Raw genomic sequence first — 20,918 nt, 5'->3', positions numbered from 1 at the left:
TTTTTTTTTTTTTTTTTTTTTTTTTCTTGGGGAGAAATTCCTCTACATTTGAAAGCTTATTGAAATCCCTCTGCTTTCATGCTTGGAAAGGATGCCAGGATGTGATCCTCTAATTCTGTCTTAAAAAAAAAATCAGATGAATGAGCAATCAGCAATCATGAATATTGTGCCAGAACCGCATATTGAGTGCAAGAGTAGAGACTGATTACTCAGTGCTTCTGCACAGGGGTATTTTGCGGGAAATCTGCATCACAATCCATTGCTTCCTATTGGATTGGATTAAATAAAACAAGCCAGAGGTTCAGCATTTTTTATAGATTCCACTTTCAGTGATGGCTAGATATATTTCTCTCTAAAAATAATGTTATTCTGCAGCTGAGGAATAGAGAACATTCTTCCAGTTACTGCAACATCAGCAGTGCTTTGCCATCTATTTTTCTAGCATGTGTGTTAAAATGATCCCTTTAATGAATCTGGCAATGTGTCAGCGGCACGGCTGAGAATAGCGGGGATGGATTTGAGCCATAAACCAAAAGCTAGGTCCTCCTTGATTTAAGGACACTACTTTATATTTGGCTGGGTCAAGATCCTGGCATCACGTACCTCTGACTTTAATACTTTGGCTTCCTTTTGAGTAACTAGTTTCTGTTATTATGGTGAGAGAAAAGAAATGCCAGGAGATAAGTAACTCCCCCCTGCCCTTCTTCCCATTATGGGCAGAACAGAACCTGAAAAAGGTTGCCATTTAAGATGTGGTTGCCAGCTTGGTTTTGTTCAATGCTGGGACTATTTTTGTTATGTAGTAGTGTAACAGTTGTAGATCCAAGTCACTTCATGACTGATGCATGGGGATTAAGTGCAGATGTGCACACAGAACCCTACCTAGACTTGTAGATGTGTTGGGGTGATTACTTCACTTTGTGAATACCCAAAACATTAAACCTGTCTTGAATTTCTGCAGCTGTGATCCAGTTCTATGCAAAATGCTACTGCATTGGTAGTAATAAAAATTACTTGGACCTCTGATAGCTCATGGCTCTGATGTTACATGTAGAGAGCAAAATTAAAAGTGCTATCACTGTACTTTTGATTGAAATCTTTGGTTTTTGCTGCATGCTTAGAGAGAGCTATCAAATCTGATCGAATTGGTTGCTGAATGACTGCATTTTTTTAGCCAGTTTACCAAAGTATGCTTGTCTGAAAATATTATGGTCCTAAAGCTGATTGAGGAGTAGGTCAAGTGTCCCTGCCATTGGGATGGAGTTGCCTTTGGAGGTGAGCAGAGGGCAAGAGGTGGTAAGTTTCAATCTCTTACCAGGTGTGTCAAAGCACTGAGTCCACTGGAGATTTATAGAACTATATATGAACTGGAAAATAATTCCTATTTCTTTCGTAGTGTAGTGAAACACTGATTTGATCAAAGTTACTACTGATATGCTCTGGTTATGCCAAATCAGAATCCAGTCCATTTTTTTCATTTTTTTCCACTAGGTCTTATGATTATATCTTTAAATACTGTTTTAATAATGTGTCAAAAAAGGAACCTTCGCTTTGTAACCTAGTTTGATGGCCCAACTATTATTGGTAGATAAGTTTAAGCTTCTTTCCTACTTGACTGCATTTTTATGAAGTCTGAAATGCCAATAAGCATTAAAATAAAATTTTTAAGTGAACTTGGCAAAGGAAAACCTGAAAAGGTGTTGAGAAGACCATCTGATTTTTGACAAGTTGAGAGTTTCTTAGAGTGAGAGCTTGTAGCACATCTTTAAAAAAAATAAAAAATCAGTCCCTCTACATTGTATTTTCTAACAGTTTTTAATCCTGAGAATACATTAGCATTCTTTGTCGGAGGGAATATGTTCACTATATATAGCAATATATATCTCACATACAGTTTATTGTGTTGACGTGTGTAATGAGCTGAAGCAAAATATACTAAAAAAAGTACATAAAAGGAAACTCATATTTATAACACTTCAGATTTAAATCTGCTAATATTTAATCTGCACTTCATCTGACAAGTTGAAGAAAAGGCTCTGGTGATAGGGGATTGTAAGAAATGAATAGGTTATTCTGGCACATGTATTCATCTTGCTTCTAATTGGGGAAACAATAACCTGGACTACAGCTTAGCCTGTCAACTATTTGTATAAAATATTTGTGACTGCCACTTATATCGTCTGGAATATTAATAAATCTATCAGGAATTGTACCTGCAAGCAAAAAGGCAGGAAAGGAGTTATAGAATAGCATGCAGTACACTTTTTAAACAAAAATAGCATTGCTTATGACCTACTAAATATAACCTATTATATACATGTACCACATATATAACCTGTGCATGAAAAGTATGGTGGGTTATGTGGTAGTGGAAATGTGTTGCTTTGGATCTACGGCAAATTTCAAAAAGAAAAATAGATTAATATCATTCAAGAAGGGTATGTGCATTATATCTTTATAACAAAGCAGTTTGAATTACATTATTTCTAAATGACATATAGCAGTAGTCTCTCCTCTGCTCTTGCAGCTGCTGTGTTGCAGAATGAAACATGGAAACCTTCATCATGTTTTCTACTTCTTAGGACCCCCTGAGGCTGCTGTGCTTGTACACCAATGGCCTCAATTGCTTTAGGAATCCAGATCAGGAGGGATATAACTTCCCATGATAGGGAGTTTCTGTGCAAAAGGGGAGAAATTTGTGTTCAAGGGGAGAAATTTGGGTGCTTGTTAACACTGCTTCAAGCAGGAATGGTATCAGGGGTACGCCAACAATTTTCCTCATCTTGCCACTCCAGGCCAATGGCCACACTCAGCTCCACATGCATTGCTCTGCCAGAATTGATCTTTAAAAAAATATAGCTTACTTACTGGTCCGGGACGGGGCCGGGGAGGGGGGAGGTACCTACACATTTGATGCTGTCTAAAAAGATTATATTAGAAGTGAGATGCTGGAATCCCATAGAGTTCTTGTCTCCTTCAGACACCAACTCTTTGCCAGGTAGAGCTGTGAAGTTTCTTGAAATTACTGTAGTGTCAAAGTACCAATGTTTAATTGGCTTTATCAAAAGTCAGCCAGAGATGTAAATGAATCCTGTCCCACATAGTTCCTCTTACTTTGTTAGCAAGGTGCTCCACTAGTACTTCTGAGAGCGGTGACACTGTACTGCTGTCTCAGCAATGGTACCTGCTCTGGAGACACAGTTGTGTTGCTCTATTTTTGCAGGAAGAGCTGGATGGGAAGTCTGTTACCTGGAAATGCCTGATTAGTACTGAGCTGTAAGATTTTTCTGCTCTTGCAGTCGTAGAGCACAGACAATGTAATTCAGTGCATAGGTTTCCTCTTGCTTTGCATGATGACCTCCTAGCTATCTCCCTGACCAGTGGTCTCTAGAGCTCAACAAGGAGCAACAGGAAATCTCAGGAACTTGTGAGTAAGACAGTGTGATCCCATTTGGAGTAAGGGGAGTAAGCTGCAAAAAAGATACTTGAAATTAAGTTTTCATAATATTTTGGTGTTTGTTTTTTTTTTTTTTAAATGAACCATCTACATTATGCCACAACAGATTGGTAGTAGCAGAGTAAATTGTATTATTAGCTTTGCTAGCTTTCTTCTCCTGAAGGCGACTGTTCAACTTGGGTTTTGTCATATCAGACAATTTGCTAATTTTGGCTTGGCTTGCATTGATTTGTTAGAAACTGCACTGCTCCTTTGCCCGCAGCAAAATACAAATGAATACATCTACAGAAATTTCCTGGTGAAGTTCCTTTGCCCGCAGCAAAATACAAATGAATACATCTACAGAAATTTCTACAGAAATTTCAGGTGTCCTTTAAGACTGACCTCAAGGATACATATAACCTTTTGGTTATAATGTAAGATAATTGTCTCTGAAAATCAATGGGAAAAACTATGAAAGATCTATTTCTATCTACTGAATTTTGGGACTAAAGTATCAAAGCATTTGTTGCAAACCTAAAATATTTAAGGAATGTCTAATCAGATCTTACTCTGTTCTTTCTTATATTTACTACTGAGAAACTTGGTTATAGTATATTTTTGACACTAAGAAAATCTGGAAAATAATTGATCCTCTAATGAAAAAGTAATTAAAATATATGCTTCGGACCAAGGTCTGGTCTCAGTGTAGAACACTGTCAAATTCACTGGAGTGATGTGTTCACACTGATCGTAGCTTGTAAGGCATAGAACTAGGGGGATATTTTAAGGTGTTTTTTAATGCTGCTTAAAATCTGCTTCATCTGATCATGTAGTTGTTGAATTGACTTAAATGATTCATCTGGAAAGGCAACCAACAAAACAGCTTGATGAAAGAGCAAAAGTAATTAACAGTCAGTTAATTTGCTATACATAAAAAAATCCTTCTAATACTTAGTATGCCATAATATACTCAAAATATCATGGGGAAAAAGGTATGAATCATGATGGCACTCAGAAAGTGCAAGCCCCATTCAAAGTGGATCGCACTTCATTTTTGGGTAAATATAATTTAACTGTAGAAATAGATAACCATCAGGCTGTCAATTACTTTCAAATAGCAGAGGCACCAGCGTTCAGATAAGAATGTGCTTTATACAGAAAGCTCTGCTAACAAAAGCAGATCCTTGGATATAAATCCTGTCTTGTGGGAACTCTTTAGATGAAATTCTTCATCGCTGTGGCTGCGGGGTAAGACTCTGAGGCTGCTGGAGAGGCTAAAGGCTTGTTTATTATGGTGGTTGTGTCTAGTGGCCAATTAAAGTTGGGACATGTAGATGCCAAATGTTATATTAAACTTACAATATCTTTGTGGAAAGCTTATGATCTAAACATTGGACAAACAGCTGGAGGGACGTGGGGAAAGAGGGGACAGTGTGCACAGATAGATCTCTAAATGTGCATTCTTAAACTAAGCATTTAGCACTTTTTTTTTCCATTATGGTAATAGACTAGCTTGGGAAAAGTCTGCAGAAGGCTGGGCTTGTTCTGGGAGAATTTCATGCATACAACACAAATTTATATTTCAAATAGAAATAGTGAAAACTGAACCAATTTTGGAAGTGTCATAGAAGATTGCTATTTGTTTTGGAACTCTTCCTAGTTTACCTGTGGCCACAGCTACCGATTCTCTTGGAGATGCTATTCGTAGGTTCACACCAGTATGAAGGAAAAAAACAAATAGTCTTGAGAGAAAGCCCTATATAGAGATGTCACTGGCCTGCATTCAGGTGTGAAAAGATCTGGTGACAAACAGTGAATCGCTTCTAGGTAATGTGATCTTTAGGTATTTCTAATTATTATGAGGTTAGCAATTACTAGGAGATTGTTTTATTTATTTATGTCATTACATTATGAACTATATAGACCAGAGATACAGTGATCACTTACAATTACTGATAAATTACAACAAATACGTATTTATCAAGAAGTAATACTGTTGTTTGAAGTAAACGCATAGTGGTCTTACACACAAAAACATATGTAAGAATGTTACTTGGGTTGCTGTGTCAAACACCAAAATTTAGGAAATTACAAAATTACGATGGCTTAAGAGATACCTGCATCTCTTCTTTTGAATCTAAACCATACTAAATGAGGTAGGAGTTCTGGGGAAAAAAAGTTGATATAGTTATGCAGTCAAGGACTGTTTCATAGTTTATGTTCATGGGGAAGAAGGAAAAGGGTTTTTTTAAAAAACAAAACCACTTTGAGTGTGAGAGGAAATTCACAGCATGAAGAGAAAGGGAACTTTATGATAATTCAAGTTGGACAGTCAAAGACCTGCTCCAAACTATGGAGGTGTGAAATGGTTATTTCTCTGGGAGATCTACTGAAATGGAATTGTCATCCTTTAATGAAAGGGAAGTGCTGCGAGACCTGTAATTATGGTGAAGTGTACCTTTCCACTCTGAAAATCCTCAATTTGGCTGCATTCAACTCTTTCATATGGTGTTATGCATTCTGGTCATCACTTCCTGCCATTCTTGCATCAAAAGTAGTTCAGCACTTTTTCTGGGGTGTTACAACATCCAATACATCTGGATTATGGTGGATTAATAGAGTGGCTTGCAAGGAGCCACTGTATTGGTCTGAGAGTCCAGGCTGTCATTGCCCCAGCCCTGTGAGTTGATGCGAATTGTTTCTGCTGCCAGATGTGTCCAGATTCCATCCCTCTTTTGCCAGCCATGAAAATTTCTGCTCTCTGGCATTAGTATTTTTTTTATTTAATTTTTTTTTTTGTATTAGCTAACTAACTGATCTAGTTTGGAGTGTCCCTGCTGACTGCGGGGAGGTTGGACTAGATGACCTTTGGAGGTCCCTTCCGGCCTGGACAATTCTATGATTCTATGATAGTTCATCATTTCACACACCTGTGGCAGTCTAGTGAAGGAAGGACAGGAAGGACTCTTCCAATCTTCCACTGAAGTATGGCAAAATGATTTGTCACAGTGATTTCAACTAATTTGTGCTGTGGGATAATGAGACATGGCTTAACACCATTGCAAGATCACAGCATGTCACCTGAAAAGGCAAACTAAGTTTTAATAGATATGTCAAAAGCTTCGCATGAGGTATTATATTGGCTTGGTGGGAGGTTTTTGGGGTGATGGTTGGGGTTTTGCTTGATGTTTGCCAAGGAGATGTTTCTTCTATGATCGCTTGTATCTTAACAACAGAGATAAAGAAATGTACAGAGACAAAGGTTTGGAGCTCTTCTGTCTCTTTAGCTTGGTTCTGGGACCAGCAAAATAATCAGGCTTCTCTGAGGTTTCTCTTTGTGCTACAGTAGAAAGTATCCTACATTGCAAACTTACAGGATTGGATTACAGGACTACCTCCTACCAAAAAATCACTTTTTAATTAGCTCTTTTGGGGTTTATCGCTGAATCAGATTGAGGCATCGAGCTCTTGCCCATTACCAGCAGTAGCTTTTCAAGAACCTTCAACAAAAGAAATCAACTCTATGCTTATTTCTGTTTAATGAATCTGATACTATGAACTTGGCTCCTGCTTTGTGAGCACTGCTGACTTCCTAAACTGTGGTGCCTTTGTCCCACATTGCAGGAGAACTTCTAAAGTTTTTCAGATTAATAATTAAATTGGGTTTATTATTAACATTGGAATGTTAGGATAAAATTAGGATGACTTTTGAGTTGGTCAGTAAAAAAAAACACTATTGACACGGGGACTGACCATTTTAAGACACGTAGGTGACTGAAGTATTTTTAGGTGGCTATCAGCTATGAATGCCAAGATTGAACTTACAGCAACTGTAGTTTGTGTTCAATTCCAGAGAAGGAAGAGGTTTTTCATTTGCATGCATGTAAAGGGAATTTCAGCTCCTGATATCTTAGAATATTTTAGGCTGTAGTGTTCCTGTATGTAGTCTTGATGCAAGTGCTGTGCTTTTTGGCATTTTCTTTCCAAACTTTCCTTCTACTTTGATATTTGCAGTCTCAGCTATATTGCCAGATTTCCTCTGAAACTGCCGGAGGAGCAGTATGAGTTGTGAAAAGCCACGGTTTGTGTTTATCATAGCAATTTCATCTGGATCAAATAGATTGGCGAGCTACCTTTAGCTGAAAAAAAAAAAAAAAGTAGGAAACTATATAGTACTACTGAAACTTAGTCAAATACAGTGCCCCAGATTTTAGAAATTACTTGTGGGAATAATTCCAGTTGATAATTGCCATTTAAAAATTTCTTTTAATCCACTATGCTTAATTACCTATGTAAATATGTATTAGAATTTAAAAGAACCATAGATGCAGTAAAAATGAAATGGGAATGTGTTTGCTTGTAGATACAATAAAAACAATTTTGTTCTTTGTATATGCAGTGCTAAATAGAAATCTAAATACTAGTGAGAGTATTTGACTATGTTGCTTCACATTCTTGTAGATTTAGATTCATGATCAGGATGACATGCTGAAAAGCCCCTTTGCTTTCTCTTTTGTGGGCATGGTTGTTTCGAGGCTGCTGAAAGAAGGAGGCTGAAATGGTGGATGTATTTAGTGGTGTTCCTTTTTTCCACTGCAAATGGAGTGGCTTAGGCAGGTGCATTTAGTAATGTTTAAGTGCTGAAAACTTTGGAACAAACTTTTTTTTACTCAGGGAAATAGATTTTTATATTGGATGTACAGTAAGTTTGTTTTAGACTGAGTTTATCAATGTGGGGCTGCAGCTCAAACAGAAGCCTGCTTTGGGCACATCTTCAGAGCAGTGAAAGGCAGAGGCTGTTTGTGTGGACATTGTGATGTTGAGAGAGAAGAAAAAGTTTAAATGTGGCTTGTCATCTCAGGGTCTTGAGTGATGTATATTTAGACATATATCTGGATTTTCTGACCGAACTTTTGTATTCAGTTACTCTCCATGTTGCTTTTTCTATTTTACTATTTCTTTTACTAGTAACTTCAGAGCAGCTTCTCCCTTGGCTTCTGAGCATGCCACATATGAGTTTATACTGAAATAAATAAAATGACCACCAAGCCCAATATTTACAGGGACCTGAAGCAGGTTTACCTGGACCTGCAAGCTGCCATAGGGGTGTGTTGGGTTTTTTTTCTTTTTTTTCTTTTTTTTTTTTTTCTTCCTGGAAAAGGGTTAAATAGATGGAGAGAAATATGCTTTTGAACTGGCTGCTTTTAGTTTGAGGCAAGACACAAGGCATAACATAGGGAGGAATAACCCCATGCACATGTTAGGGACTGACCTGCTGGAAAGCAATTCTGTGGAGAAGGACCCGGAAGTCCTGGTGGACAACAGGATGACCATGGGGCAGCAATGTGCCCTTGTAGCTAAGAAAGCAAATGGTCTCCTGGGGCGCATTAAAAAGAGCATGGCCAGCAGGTTGAGGGAGGTCATCCTCCCCCTCTGCTCTGCCCCTCTGCTCTGCCCCAGTTCTGGACCCCCTGGTTCAAGAAGGACAGGGAACTACTGGACAGAGTCCAGTGGAGGGCTACAAAGATGATCAAGGGAATGGAAGCAATGGCCACAAACTATAACACAGGAAATTCTGTCTGAACACGAGGAAAGACTTCTTAGCTTTGAGGGTGATGGAGCACTGGAACAGGCTGCCCAGAGGGGGTGTGGACTCTCCTTCTCTGGAGATATTCAAAACCCACCTGCGTTCCTGTCCAGCCTGCTCTAGGTGAACCTGCTTTAGCAAGGGGGTTGGACTAGATGGTGTCCAGAGGTCCCTTCCAACCCCTGTCTTTCTGCGATTCTGAGAATGTGAAAGGATTACTATATTAAAAATCAATTGCTTCATAATAATCAAGTGTAAGCAGATTAAGGTCTTACTGCACCCTTGCCTTTATTCTGGCATGTTTCCCTGGTGCTTATTTTCAGTCGTTGTATCTCTCCAGTAGCTTTGACATGTTGTAGATGGCAGATTGTCCAGGTAAACTAGAACACTGTTCTAAGGGAGCAATACCCACACTGTACTTAAAAAAGGATAAACCTCCATGGAATAAAGCATTTGGAATATACAGGGGCTTATGCTATCCTGATTCAAGCCTAAAGATTGCCCTCCAGTGCCAAGTTACTTTTCCAACTTTGATAGTGTGACACCGCATGTCATCACTGCAACTGTCACCTGCCTGAGGCAAGGAGGAATACTGGTCGGGTTTCCAAGAGGATTATCGTCATGGGAGGGTGAACCTTAGCATCTCTCAGTTCACATTCATCACCAAAAGGTCAAAAAAAGGGCTTAGTTTGAAACGATTTCTAAAGCATTTTAATAGCTCCACTCCCCTCCGTTACGTAAATCTTTAGCAAAGAGGCTGAGCACAGGGACTTCTCTGGCAGGAGAAGGGCAGTGGAGCTACTCCTGCAGGACGTTGGCTATGGTGTAGTCTCTCTAGCCTCTCAGCTGCAATGTGAGTGGGGATTTTGGCTAAATTGAAACAAACACTGGGTGTTAATTAACACTTTATTCAGTATCTAATCCTCCCAGTACCAGCTATTCTCTTTGTGGCTTTTATATGTAGGGCTTTTAAGAACTCATTCTGCTGTCCACTAGAGCTTGTGTCCCATGTGAACCTGTCCCATCTCTTCCTTCTCTTTGAAATGATGCCTATTAGGCTATAAATATTAATGGAAGAAAGATTAGTTGAATGTTTGTTTGTATTGTAATTAAGGAACAAATTCCCTTCCCCCACATTTTTACTATAAAAAGTTTCCAGATTGGGAGTCACGGGAGTATTTATGACCTGGTTGTGTGGACTTGTCGTCATAGTTTTATTATGGTATGCTTGCCTGTAACTGAGTCTTATAATGAAAACATTAATGAAAATAAATGTTTTTTCCATGATTATTTTGAAATCCTTAGTGAGAAGGAAAAAAACCCCACAAGAAATGTTTGGCTGAAATTCATAGAGAAACCCAGAGAGGAGAAAGAGGTGATTGTGAGAAGCAGAATATGAGCACAGTATCCAATAACCTTTCAATCCTTTTGCAAAGTGAAAAAGTAGGTAGCAATACTGATTTGTAAGTCTGATAAAATACCTCCAGAGGACCTAATTTCTTTGCAATATTGTGGTTTTACTAAATCAAGGTCAGATGAGAGCTAGATTAATGTGTATATTGGGCCTGACATAGCAAAGTCAGCCAGCATACTGAGGACACCTTCATTGTAAAGATCATGCAAATAAGCAGTGAAGTTTAACCACGCAGTAGATTTGACTGAAAAAGTGCAGGCACTTCTAAAAATTTTACTGTTCAGTCACTTTAACAGAACTTCACAAGAAACGGAAGCTTGAACAAAACAGAAGGAAAAGAAAATCTTAACAGTGCAAAGAATGGACTAAAAATCCTTCCAAAAATGTACGTTAGTGAATTACCATTTAATGAAAGAAATGTCCATTTCCATTTTTTGCCATTGTAGAGCTTATAGGAAGGAAATGTAGCAGGTATGCAGAACACTCGCTGTATGTGTGATGCAGCACTATGCTGGGCCATGAGTTGCTTGTCAGATGCACCACATGTGCTGTGCACACCCAGCAGATGAGTTGTGTATGTCCACTAGGTCTGGCATCTGGAGCAGTCACATTCTTGCTCTTTGAACTGCAAAGCTTTGTAAATAAAGTAGAATAAATTGTATTGATAAAATGTATCCTAAGAAAAATAACAGCAAGCTGTTCTAAGTTTGCTAGATTTCATTGTGATTTTTTTTTTGTTTTAGATTAAAAAAAAAGCCAACAAAACACGCAAACCCAAACCCAAAGCAGAAGTAGTTGAGAGGATGTTTAAAATTAGGCTTGTGTTTCTAAGTAATGATAACTCGGTGAATTGGTATTTCTATGGAAGCAAGGAATAAAATGAAACTTAATGGAGGTTATAGTGAAATCCATAGGAGAAGGAAACTCTGCCTGAAAAGGTCTCATCACATAGAGAATACAAAGCCATTGCCTCAGTGAGGCTGGGGCATATTTGAGAAGAAATGGTGATGCCAGCTTCCTTTCTGAAAGGGAAAGGAATTCCTTTACTCCTTGCACCAACTCTGGTGATGCATAAAAATGGAAACCGTCACTAAGATCTATTCTGTTGCTAATGATGTCATTGTCTACAAGCCAGATATCCATTTGACTGGGTGCTGTACAATCCCTGGAACAGCTATTGAAGTAGATCGCAGTCAGTAATGAAGCCCTGAGTTGTGGGAGTATTTTGAATACATAGTTGTTTCTGTGGTTTGTATGGTTGTGTTTTTGTTTTGTTTTGTTTTGTTTTTTTTATGGCAGAGAACCAACAAAATAATTCTTTGAAAACAGTAAGAAGAAATCATTTAGTCCTCTGCTCACACCCCAGCAGAACCCTGAACTTCCCAGCTCAGGCCATCTGCATTATTTTCTTTTTAAACAGTTTCTAAGAGGAAAATTACAGAAGTTGACAGAGCTACTATTAGCTAGTAGCACTTAGAAAAAAAGACCTGAATATGTAATGATCTTTGTAGTTGATCAGTCTGTGCATAGCACAATATAGTGCATGATTACTTTACTGCATTACTTGGCCTTAAGTTTTCAGAAAGTCAACATAAATCTTGCTGCCGTGTAGTTTTAGGTCAATTGACTTGTACAACTTCAGCAGCAATATTTCCCCTTGGAATAATCCAGCACAATTTTAACTTCTCAAAATACATTTAAAAGTGAATGTGCTTGCAGTTGTAACCACCACGGTATTTTCCAGATGGGGAGGGGGGGAGGAAAGGGGCAAAAATACTAATTGACAACAGAGGAATGGAGAGAAAATAGTCGATTTCTCTTCCAACAAGGGCATGAAATAAAACTTGAGTAGGGTAGGAGAGAAGTGCTTAAGGTAGGAGACTGGCAGTCTGATGTCTGGTTAGGGAAGAGATCCAGGTGTTTAAGAAACTGTTGGTGTCCTTATATTTTCCCATTCTAACCAGTTTTTGAAAGATATGTGATTGTGGAACTCATCTGTAGAACACATTGTATTCTCTTTTTTTTTTTTTAAAAAAAAACCCTTGGAGAACCCTTGGAGCATACTCTAGCATGTTTTTTTCCACTATAACAAATGAGCAGCTTGACCAGATGAGATCTTTCTCCATCCAGCCCTGTATTTTAAATGGCTACTAGATGATGCTTGGGGAAAAACCAGGCTAAGCAGGCAAGCTTTTAGTGTGATTTCCTTAGAGGGATCTGCCAGCTGTTAACAATTTGCAGTTCAGGGACTCTTTGACCTAAGTATATTTTGGGTTTGTATTTAATAGTCTGCTATTTCTTCTGTAAACTTTTCCAGTAGCTTTCAAGCCATGTAAACTAGCAGGAATTATAATATTCTGTGCCAAGAGGCTCACAGGTTACTTAGTCAGAAGACTGGAGCAAACCAAGCAAAAATCAGATGTCCACACACTGCATACTTCAGGTGCTTTCTAAGAAAAAGTGAAAAAGTGCATAAACAGAGTCCATCATCCCATCTCTCACTTCTTGCTGCCTCCCCTAGGGGACAAGACCCCACTTGCTTCAGAACTGAGCTGTTTCTGATGACCTTAATTCAAGTACCATGTTTTGATTCTGACTCAAACAGCATTAAACAGCATTTGGAAATTATTGGAATGATATTAATATAGCAGAGTAGATCCAGTTAGTGGACAAGCTCACGAGGAAACAGGATGTTCTGTTGTTTGTTTGGGAAAAGGTGGTTAAGGATTGAAGTATTGATATAAACTTGTTTTATTAATCTCTTAAACAACTTCCTAGAAACCAACCTGCCATCTTCCTGTTTCTGAAAGATAATATGACTATATTGGCAAAGCCAGATAGAATGAAGGAGCTGACCAGCAGAAGAAATAGACAACAACAACATCTGCATTGAGTTGAGAAAATAAAAACAAGGACCTGAAAAACTAAATTTGCAATTCAGTTGTTCACTTTTCTCTTTCTTCCAGCGCTGCTGAGAAACTCTCACCACTGAAAAGGTGGAAACACGGCTAAAGAGCCCAGGAGTGGCTGATGGGAACATCTGTTCTCTTTCTGCAGTTTCAGAAGTGGTGTCTTTGTTGTGCTGTTTCTTCTGTTTGTTTTTGAATGTTTGTTGTTTGTTTTTTTTTTTTTTTCCAAAACAGGATTACATTTTTTAACAGTAGCAACAAGAGATTCAAACCTCTCCCACTGATCTATTTTCTTCTTTGGCAAAGTAGCTGTTAGTATTATCTTTCATATCTAGAAGCCTGTCAAGCAAGAGGTTTTTATTGTAAATTTTGTGGTGAAAGGGAAGGAGAAGAGGAATATTATTGAAGTACAGCTTCTGATTTATGTTCTAAATATTCATCTCAATAAAATTTGAGATTACTCTGCATGTAGGCACTGGATGTTCACTTCTGGAGGTATCTTGCAAAAAAGAATCAATCCCAGTGCCTCTCCCCCCATTTCTTAAAATACGAGAAAGATGTCATAATTAAGAGAAACACTCAGCTTTAGACATTAAAACTGGTGCACAGCAATGCTACAAATGTAGGTTACTTATTTCTGATTCTTAAAATAGAAGTTGTAGTTAGTTTAGATATACTTGGATCAGGTTGTACCTATGATGTGTGAAACTTATGTTGATCACCCATTTGGATCCCAGAAGCAGCACCTCTAAAATGACAGCATACTTTGTTTCCCACAATTTTCCTTTGAACTTCTGACCTAATGATGTGAATCACTAATCAAAATGTGTTACTTGTGGGTCCTTAATTTCACTTGGATTCTAGGTCACTGCCTTTGTCCTGTAATCCATTGATTAAGTTTTAGCCATTGGAAAAGCTGTTTGGTTTGTTTTTTTCCTGTGCCTTTTCTACTTCTTGCTGGTAGCTACAGCTGGTGACACCAGTGGTGTTGACCACACCAGGGAAGCTCCTGAGAGGATGTGGAACTCTTACTAGGGATGGAAGTGAGGATCCTAGGAGAAACAAGGTGAGGTCTAGAATAGAAAATGGATCTATCATTCAATGAATGAGAAGTTCACAGGCTACCTTTGTTTTCAGAACTAAATATCCACAATATACTCTACACGCAGTGCATCCACTCACATGAGCATTCAGTTTAAGTCAGCAGGTGAGCTGACAAATCTGTAAATGATTAAGGGATTTCTGATGCTTTTTGAATAAGATGGAAGTTTGTATGTTTTAAAATATATGAGAAATATAATATTTAAGATCTCTGTGGAAGGAGGGTTTGTCTCAAAGACTGACCATGAAGAGGAGGGATTTCTTTATATTTTAACATTCTGAGGATATAAAAATTGCGTTTTTTCTGGTGTTTGAACTGTCAATACCAACTCAATACCCATGATAACAACAAGCTATGCAGAAAGTTGTACTGCTGTTGTGAGATAAAGCTGGCACAATAATTAACTCCATCAGTCAAACTCCAGAAACAGGGAGGTGACTCTGCAAAAACTGATAAATATTACTCATCAGAAATTCTCAAACACCCTGCTAGAAGGGATTTTTAAGAAAGTAGTCTGGTTATAACCCATCTGTCTGGAGACAATTTTCCCCTAAAGCAAGTGCAGTGCAGTTCTACTGTTTTAGGATGGACAGAAAAGTTAACTTTTTGTTACTAAACCATAGCAACAATACTTGAATACATAAATTCTCATGAATATAATATATATTGACATAATTCAGTACATGTATAAATATTGTACAAATTTTCGTAAATATCTTACGTAAGTATCTGTGTTCTAGGCATATGTGCCCATGCATTCCGAAGTCTTAGTGTATTGAGCATAAAGATGTACTTAGAAATTTTGTTCACATGGCAGCAATAATGGAAGTCAAGTTTAGCTTTAAAAGTTTTCTTTCCTACTATGCTCTTTCATTTTTTCTCCAGGGTTTATGTATAAATTCTCAGTGAAGAACATAACTGTGTTGTCGTGAAGCCTTCCTTTTCTTACCTTACCATTAAAAGTCAATGCATTTCTGAGCAGTACCTTAGGCATTTGTTTAAATTAAATTAATGCTGGGAGAATGATTGCACTGTGAAGCACTCTCCTAATTGGTACCTCAAATTAGAGTTTATGCCCAGAATTACAGGCATCTGAATAAGTGCTCAGTCCACCATGGTGGAAAATACTTGGCAGTCAAAACCTGCCTGGAAGCTGTCCCCTAACTTTGGCATCCAAAAGTTGTTCTTCTGGTGGAGCAAAACTATCTCAGCTTTGAAAGGATGGAGGAGCTTGGCTGCTGTCTCTTGTCAGCACTGGAGTGTCCTTCTGCTGGCCTGTGGACATCTCCTGCTGGCTCAGCATCCTATGTGGCATTCCAGCAAGATGCAACTTCTCACAAAACACAGGTCTGTCTCCCTCTTGTGTGTGTGTGATCAGAGAAATGTCTGACACTTCCTATGTGTAGTGGCTTATAGATTGCAGCAATTACACATGCAGGGAGAAAAAAGAAACATTTAAATGTTTCTTCTCAGAAGAACTGAAAGCTGTATTTCTTACATGGGTAGAAGGTACTGACTTCAAAATGCACCTCTGAGTCACTGTTGGTTTTGAATTTTCTTTCAATGTGTTTAATGCTCTTTATGCACACGGGAATGTATGTGCATAGGAATTTATGGCTTCAGGGACTGCTGTTGTAGACTGAGCACTTAGAGCTTGGCATGGCAGACCATAAATACTGGTCTGGATAAAGCCCCAAACAACTTGATTGAGACCCTTTGAGTAGCAGGTTATATGCTCCCCTGTGGTCCTTTCTAACCTAAACAAATTTATGGCATAAAGAAAAAAATGCACGCAGCTAATCTGAAATAGAAACAGGGTTTAATATCTACCTGTTTGCTACCTCTACATGTAGATCGGATCACCTTAGCAGTGGCTGATACAGGCTGACCAAAGGTTTGCATTGGTAAATTGCACTGGTCAGAACTGAAAAAATCAACGCTTTATCCTGTTTGTATTTTCTGCACTTCAATGATGAAGGGATAGGATACAGAATAAAGTTGCATTTATCCAGTGAGACTGAGTTGCTGAGGTAAGTAGCTAAAAAGAGGTTTATCCTCTGTGAGAACTACCCGTGTTGGCTGTAGTGCTACAAATACCCCAAGAACCTCCTGAGACCAATGGGGTTTGTCTGCCCTGTGGACCCCTGTGCTTCCCAGCTTGGTCACCTCCCTCATCTGGAAGTCCTTATTGCCTGAAGCAATTTAAAACTAGCTTGGACATCTTTATAATAAGCTGTAGTTTACATGTATTCTGAACTATAACTTCTGCTTCATATGGTTTGAAAATAGATAAGGAAGAAACTCTGAAGACTTTTAAAATGAATTTTCAGCAGAGTTCTTCCCTCTCATGGGCTTCCATTAGAAGTGGATTACATTGTGCCCCTGGTAATCATTGAATAAATATGTTAAAAAGTGCTCGATCATTTTAGCAAGTACCCCCCTGTGGCTTCTGCAGTGCCTTGTTTGAATTTTACAAGATGTTAAACATTTTCTATGCCTTATTGGTTTGACCTTTAAATATTATTTAAAAAGTGAATGTGATATCATCTGCAGCTACCAGATAAAGGCTTATGAGTAAAAGGACAATATTTTGTTGGAGGATTGCTATATTTAAGAGTAGTGTGGCCTTTGAAGGTCTTGTGAAATAACAATAAAATTAGTATATTTTCTTATAGGAAGAAAGTGAAAGGCTATTGTTTATAACCTGAACTTACAAGTTTTTCCACCTGATCTGAGTTTTTTGTGATTTTTCTGTATCATTAGTCACATGCTAGGCATTATAAAGGTATGTCTATAGCAAGATATCTTAGATGCAGGGATATAAAGAAAAATGTCTTGTTTCACTTTTAATGTGAACTCGCATAGTATATAAGTATATAGTTTCAGGGTGCATGTGAAAGGTTTGCAGATAAAGAGAACCACGAAGTAAAAGACTTCATTAATTAAAGAAAAATATTTATCTGGCTAACAATAATATGCAAATATGATTTTTGTCACTGTAATTATTCGGGATTTTTAGTGCTGTTTTCAGATTGTTTAATATATTGACTGCAGAACAGCCGTTCGCAGGCTGTGAATACTCTTAGGTATTGCTGTCCTCTGAGAAGAGGGCAGAAGTGCAGCTGTTGTGCATGTTCTAGGACTGGTTGGCATCTCAATTTCTCCTCCTGTTTTGCCTGTGAAAGGTTTATACTTTTGCTGCTGAAAAACCCATCTCCGCTGAGAAATTGCATATTGTTTTATTGAGGGGTTTAGAAAACATAATTTGTGTTACCTGATGTATCTCTCCCTCTGAGCAGACTTCAAGTAATAGAGATGCAATCTGAAGGTGAAATTCAAAATACTTGAGCTTGAGCTTGCAATAGTATTAACTAATCTATCTGCATTCTACAGGAAGTATTACCTTTGTGTCATTTTCCACAGAACCTTTTAAGTGATTTGAGGAAAGCATTTTATATAACATTGGCCAGTTCTGCTGTATATGTGTATTTTTCAAGGATGTATGGGTTTTTTCTAGAGTTAGCCTTTCTGTCTGTAAGCCTTGAGCTTTGTTTGCTGGAGGAAGGATTTAAGAAGCTTTTTCCAGCAAAAGCAGACCAGAATGAGCTGTTTCTGCCAGCTGGGACTACAAATGCATCTACTTGGTGTGGTTGTTGCAGTCAGGCTTGACTGACTCTAATTACTCCATTAGGGAAACCACTGAGACTATAAAGAGAGCCTGTGAACGGTATTTCCCTCTCTGACCTTGACCTAGGAGCAGAATGACAAAAATAATATTGTGTGAAATGTAGACTTTTTAAAACCCGATTGTTTCATTGTCCTCTATCAGCCTCTGGTATTTAAAAGGAAAAGTGTAAGCCATAATAGAAAGCAATAAAAAGGATAACACTGATAATTATTATATTTAAAAGAAAAAAAGCGGTTACTACTGTGCTTCTTAAACTACATGAAGAATAAAAAAGAATTTAAAATGCAAAATATTTAAAAACAAAGAACTGTATACGTGTTGAGGTCAGTTTTCTATTTTTCAATCCATTTTGTTCAGTTTGCTTAAAGGACAGCTGGTAGGAATTCACTTTGTGTTTAACCTTAGGCTTAATCTCTTTCTCATGGGTGGGAATTGAAACCCTTGTGTGCTGAAGTCAGTAAATGCTTGGCAGGTACTAAATATCATAGAACTAATTTCTGATTGTGTGAACATTTTAATTTCAAGAAAAAAGAATGTGGTAATGAATCATACGAAGAACAGTGGGTGAAAATGTTATAGTTTAGTCTCACTTTGAGTAATAAAATGTCATTATGTTCCCTTACCCATCTCTTTTTTTTTGGTGGTTTTCCTACCAAAAATTTACCACTGTGTCTAGGTATTACACAAACCTTCTGTCTGAAAATCTTATTTAAAAAGACTCACATTATTTAATTTTATACTCCTCCAAATTTGAAACATTTTAGGGATGTTTCATTGTAATACTGAATTTCTTTTCGTATCTTTCCCAGAACTGGGACTGCAGAGAACTTTTGCTGAAAAAAATTATAAATTAAAACTGAAGTAATTCAGGACAGGTAATTGCTTAATTATGTCAAGTGACACAGTTTCAGTAGCTTTTTGCCACTTTGGACATCCACCCACACATTTATGTCTGTGTGTTGCTGCAAAAAAGACTTGTTATGGTTACACATAAAATGATTTGAAAGGGATTAATGAGTCTTGAAGAGAGTCACAGTGGGACTCGATGACCATCCGTAAGGGAAGGAGCTCTGCAGATGAGGCTCTAATGATGAGAAAGTTTTCCTTCTGTGACAGGATTGTGACACATCTGTGCACCTGAGCGTGTCTTATAGCTATCATGGACTTCAGTAAACACTCCCTAATGAGAAATATCATGACAAAAGCTGCACTTCTGTAAATAACAGGTCTATTTTAGTAGCTCGAGCCTTCAAGAGAGAGCTCAGAATTCATGAAGCATGCTGTGTGGTGTTCTATGGTGAAGATCTTTTCTCTGTGAATCAAAATGTCTTGCTGTCTCTGGCAACAAAAAACTAAGAGACTTCAAAATCATTAGGACTTGATCGTGTTGCATTTGTTGTTCTTGCCCCAGAGTTTACATAATGCTGTGCTGCTCTTAAAAACCAGAATCTTGTTAGCATTTAAACCCAGGAAAACTGCTGTCTCTGCTTTCTCATAATCTGAATGGGGTTAGGACACTTACCATTTGTTCCTGTTTCCAAGAGGGAAGTTCAACTGTGTTCTCTGTAGCAACAATTTTTCTTGCTCACAATGCTTACTCTTAACAGGAGCACCATATAATTTAGGTAATTTTAGTAGCAAAACCAGTAATCAATACTAAATGCTTAAAATTTGAATACTTTATTTGACTTTCTTCTGGTTTACTTTTCTTTTTTTGCTTTCTCTAAGGAATATGTAAAACTTCGCATGAAGGTTCTAGCTTCTTGAGATTGTTTAAAGATTAAAAAAAAGTTAATATGTTTCTTTTTTTCAGCAGTAACTACTAGTTTGTCGTTTTACTCAGAGCTGAGAAACAGCATTACAGTGTCTCCTTTTATACGACTCACTACTTTCATCAGGATGTCTTCATGCTGGCATGAAGAAGCTTGACTTCCAGCATCTTTAAGATATTTAATAATTACTTTTTATGCATCATTAAAGATAACAATTTATAGTTCTGATTTGGGATTAAATCTACCCTCAGATCATAGTGGGACGTATCATCCCTGCAAATTCATCTTTGACACTTCTGTTGCAATGAAATTAGTACAAACCTGCAGTTTAAGCCAACGAAGAGGTCCAGGAAAAAGTAAATTGTCCTCTTTCCTCTTTGTATGTGATTCAAATGGGGATATTATAACCACCAACTACCACACCAAAAAAGCTTGTTTAAGATCAAAACTAACTCTCTGAAACTTCATCCTCAAGCACTGATCATGTACCATCTCCCTTTTGTTTGCTTTCTGGCTAGAACTTGCTATTTACTCTTTCCTAAGTCTTGGCTTTAGTAAAAGCTACAAGTTAAACTACTTCCGTATAAAACTTCATATCCTCCATTTGATTATCATTTCTGAGTGTCATATCTTCTGCCATCTTGAGAAGTTTATAATGTTTTTTTTTCTGGAGGTGGTTATGGTGATTGCATTGTCTTTATGCTCTTTCACTTATTAAACCTTTCTCCTCCTCATCCGCTTAAAGCTAATATAAAGTAACCTTGAAATTAAACTTCAGACTTGCTTTCCAGCATTTCAGCAGCAGAGATGATTTGAAAAATGACCCAAGTCTTGCAAGAAATGGTCAAAGCAGGATTAATCCATTACTTAATTACAAAGCGCTTTCACCCCGAAAGGAGACATTATCACCGTTGTCATTCTTGGCCTTGTCTGAATTGCTTGGGTGGCACTTAGTAAATGTTATAGATGTTAGTGAATACCTACGAATGTGAGGTTCTCACTGCTTT

The sequence above is a fragment of the Calidris pugnax genome, unplaced genomic scaffold (assembly GCF_001431845.1).
Source record: "Calidris pugnax isolate Ruff unplaced genomic scaffold, ASM143184v1 scaffold103, whole genome shotgun sequence".
Classification (NCBI taxonomy): Eukaryota; Metazoa; Chordata; class Aves; order Charadriiformes; family Scolopacidae; genus Calidris; species Calidris pugnax.
This window is presented reverse-complemented; position numbering follows the sequence as displayed.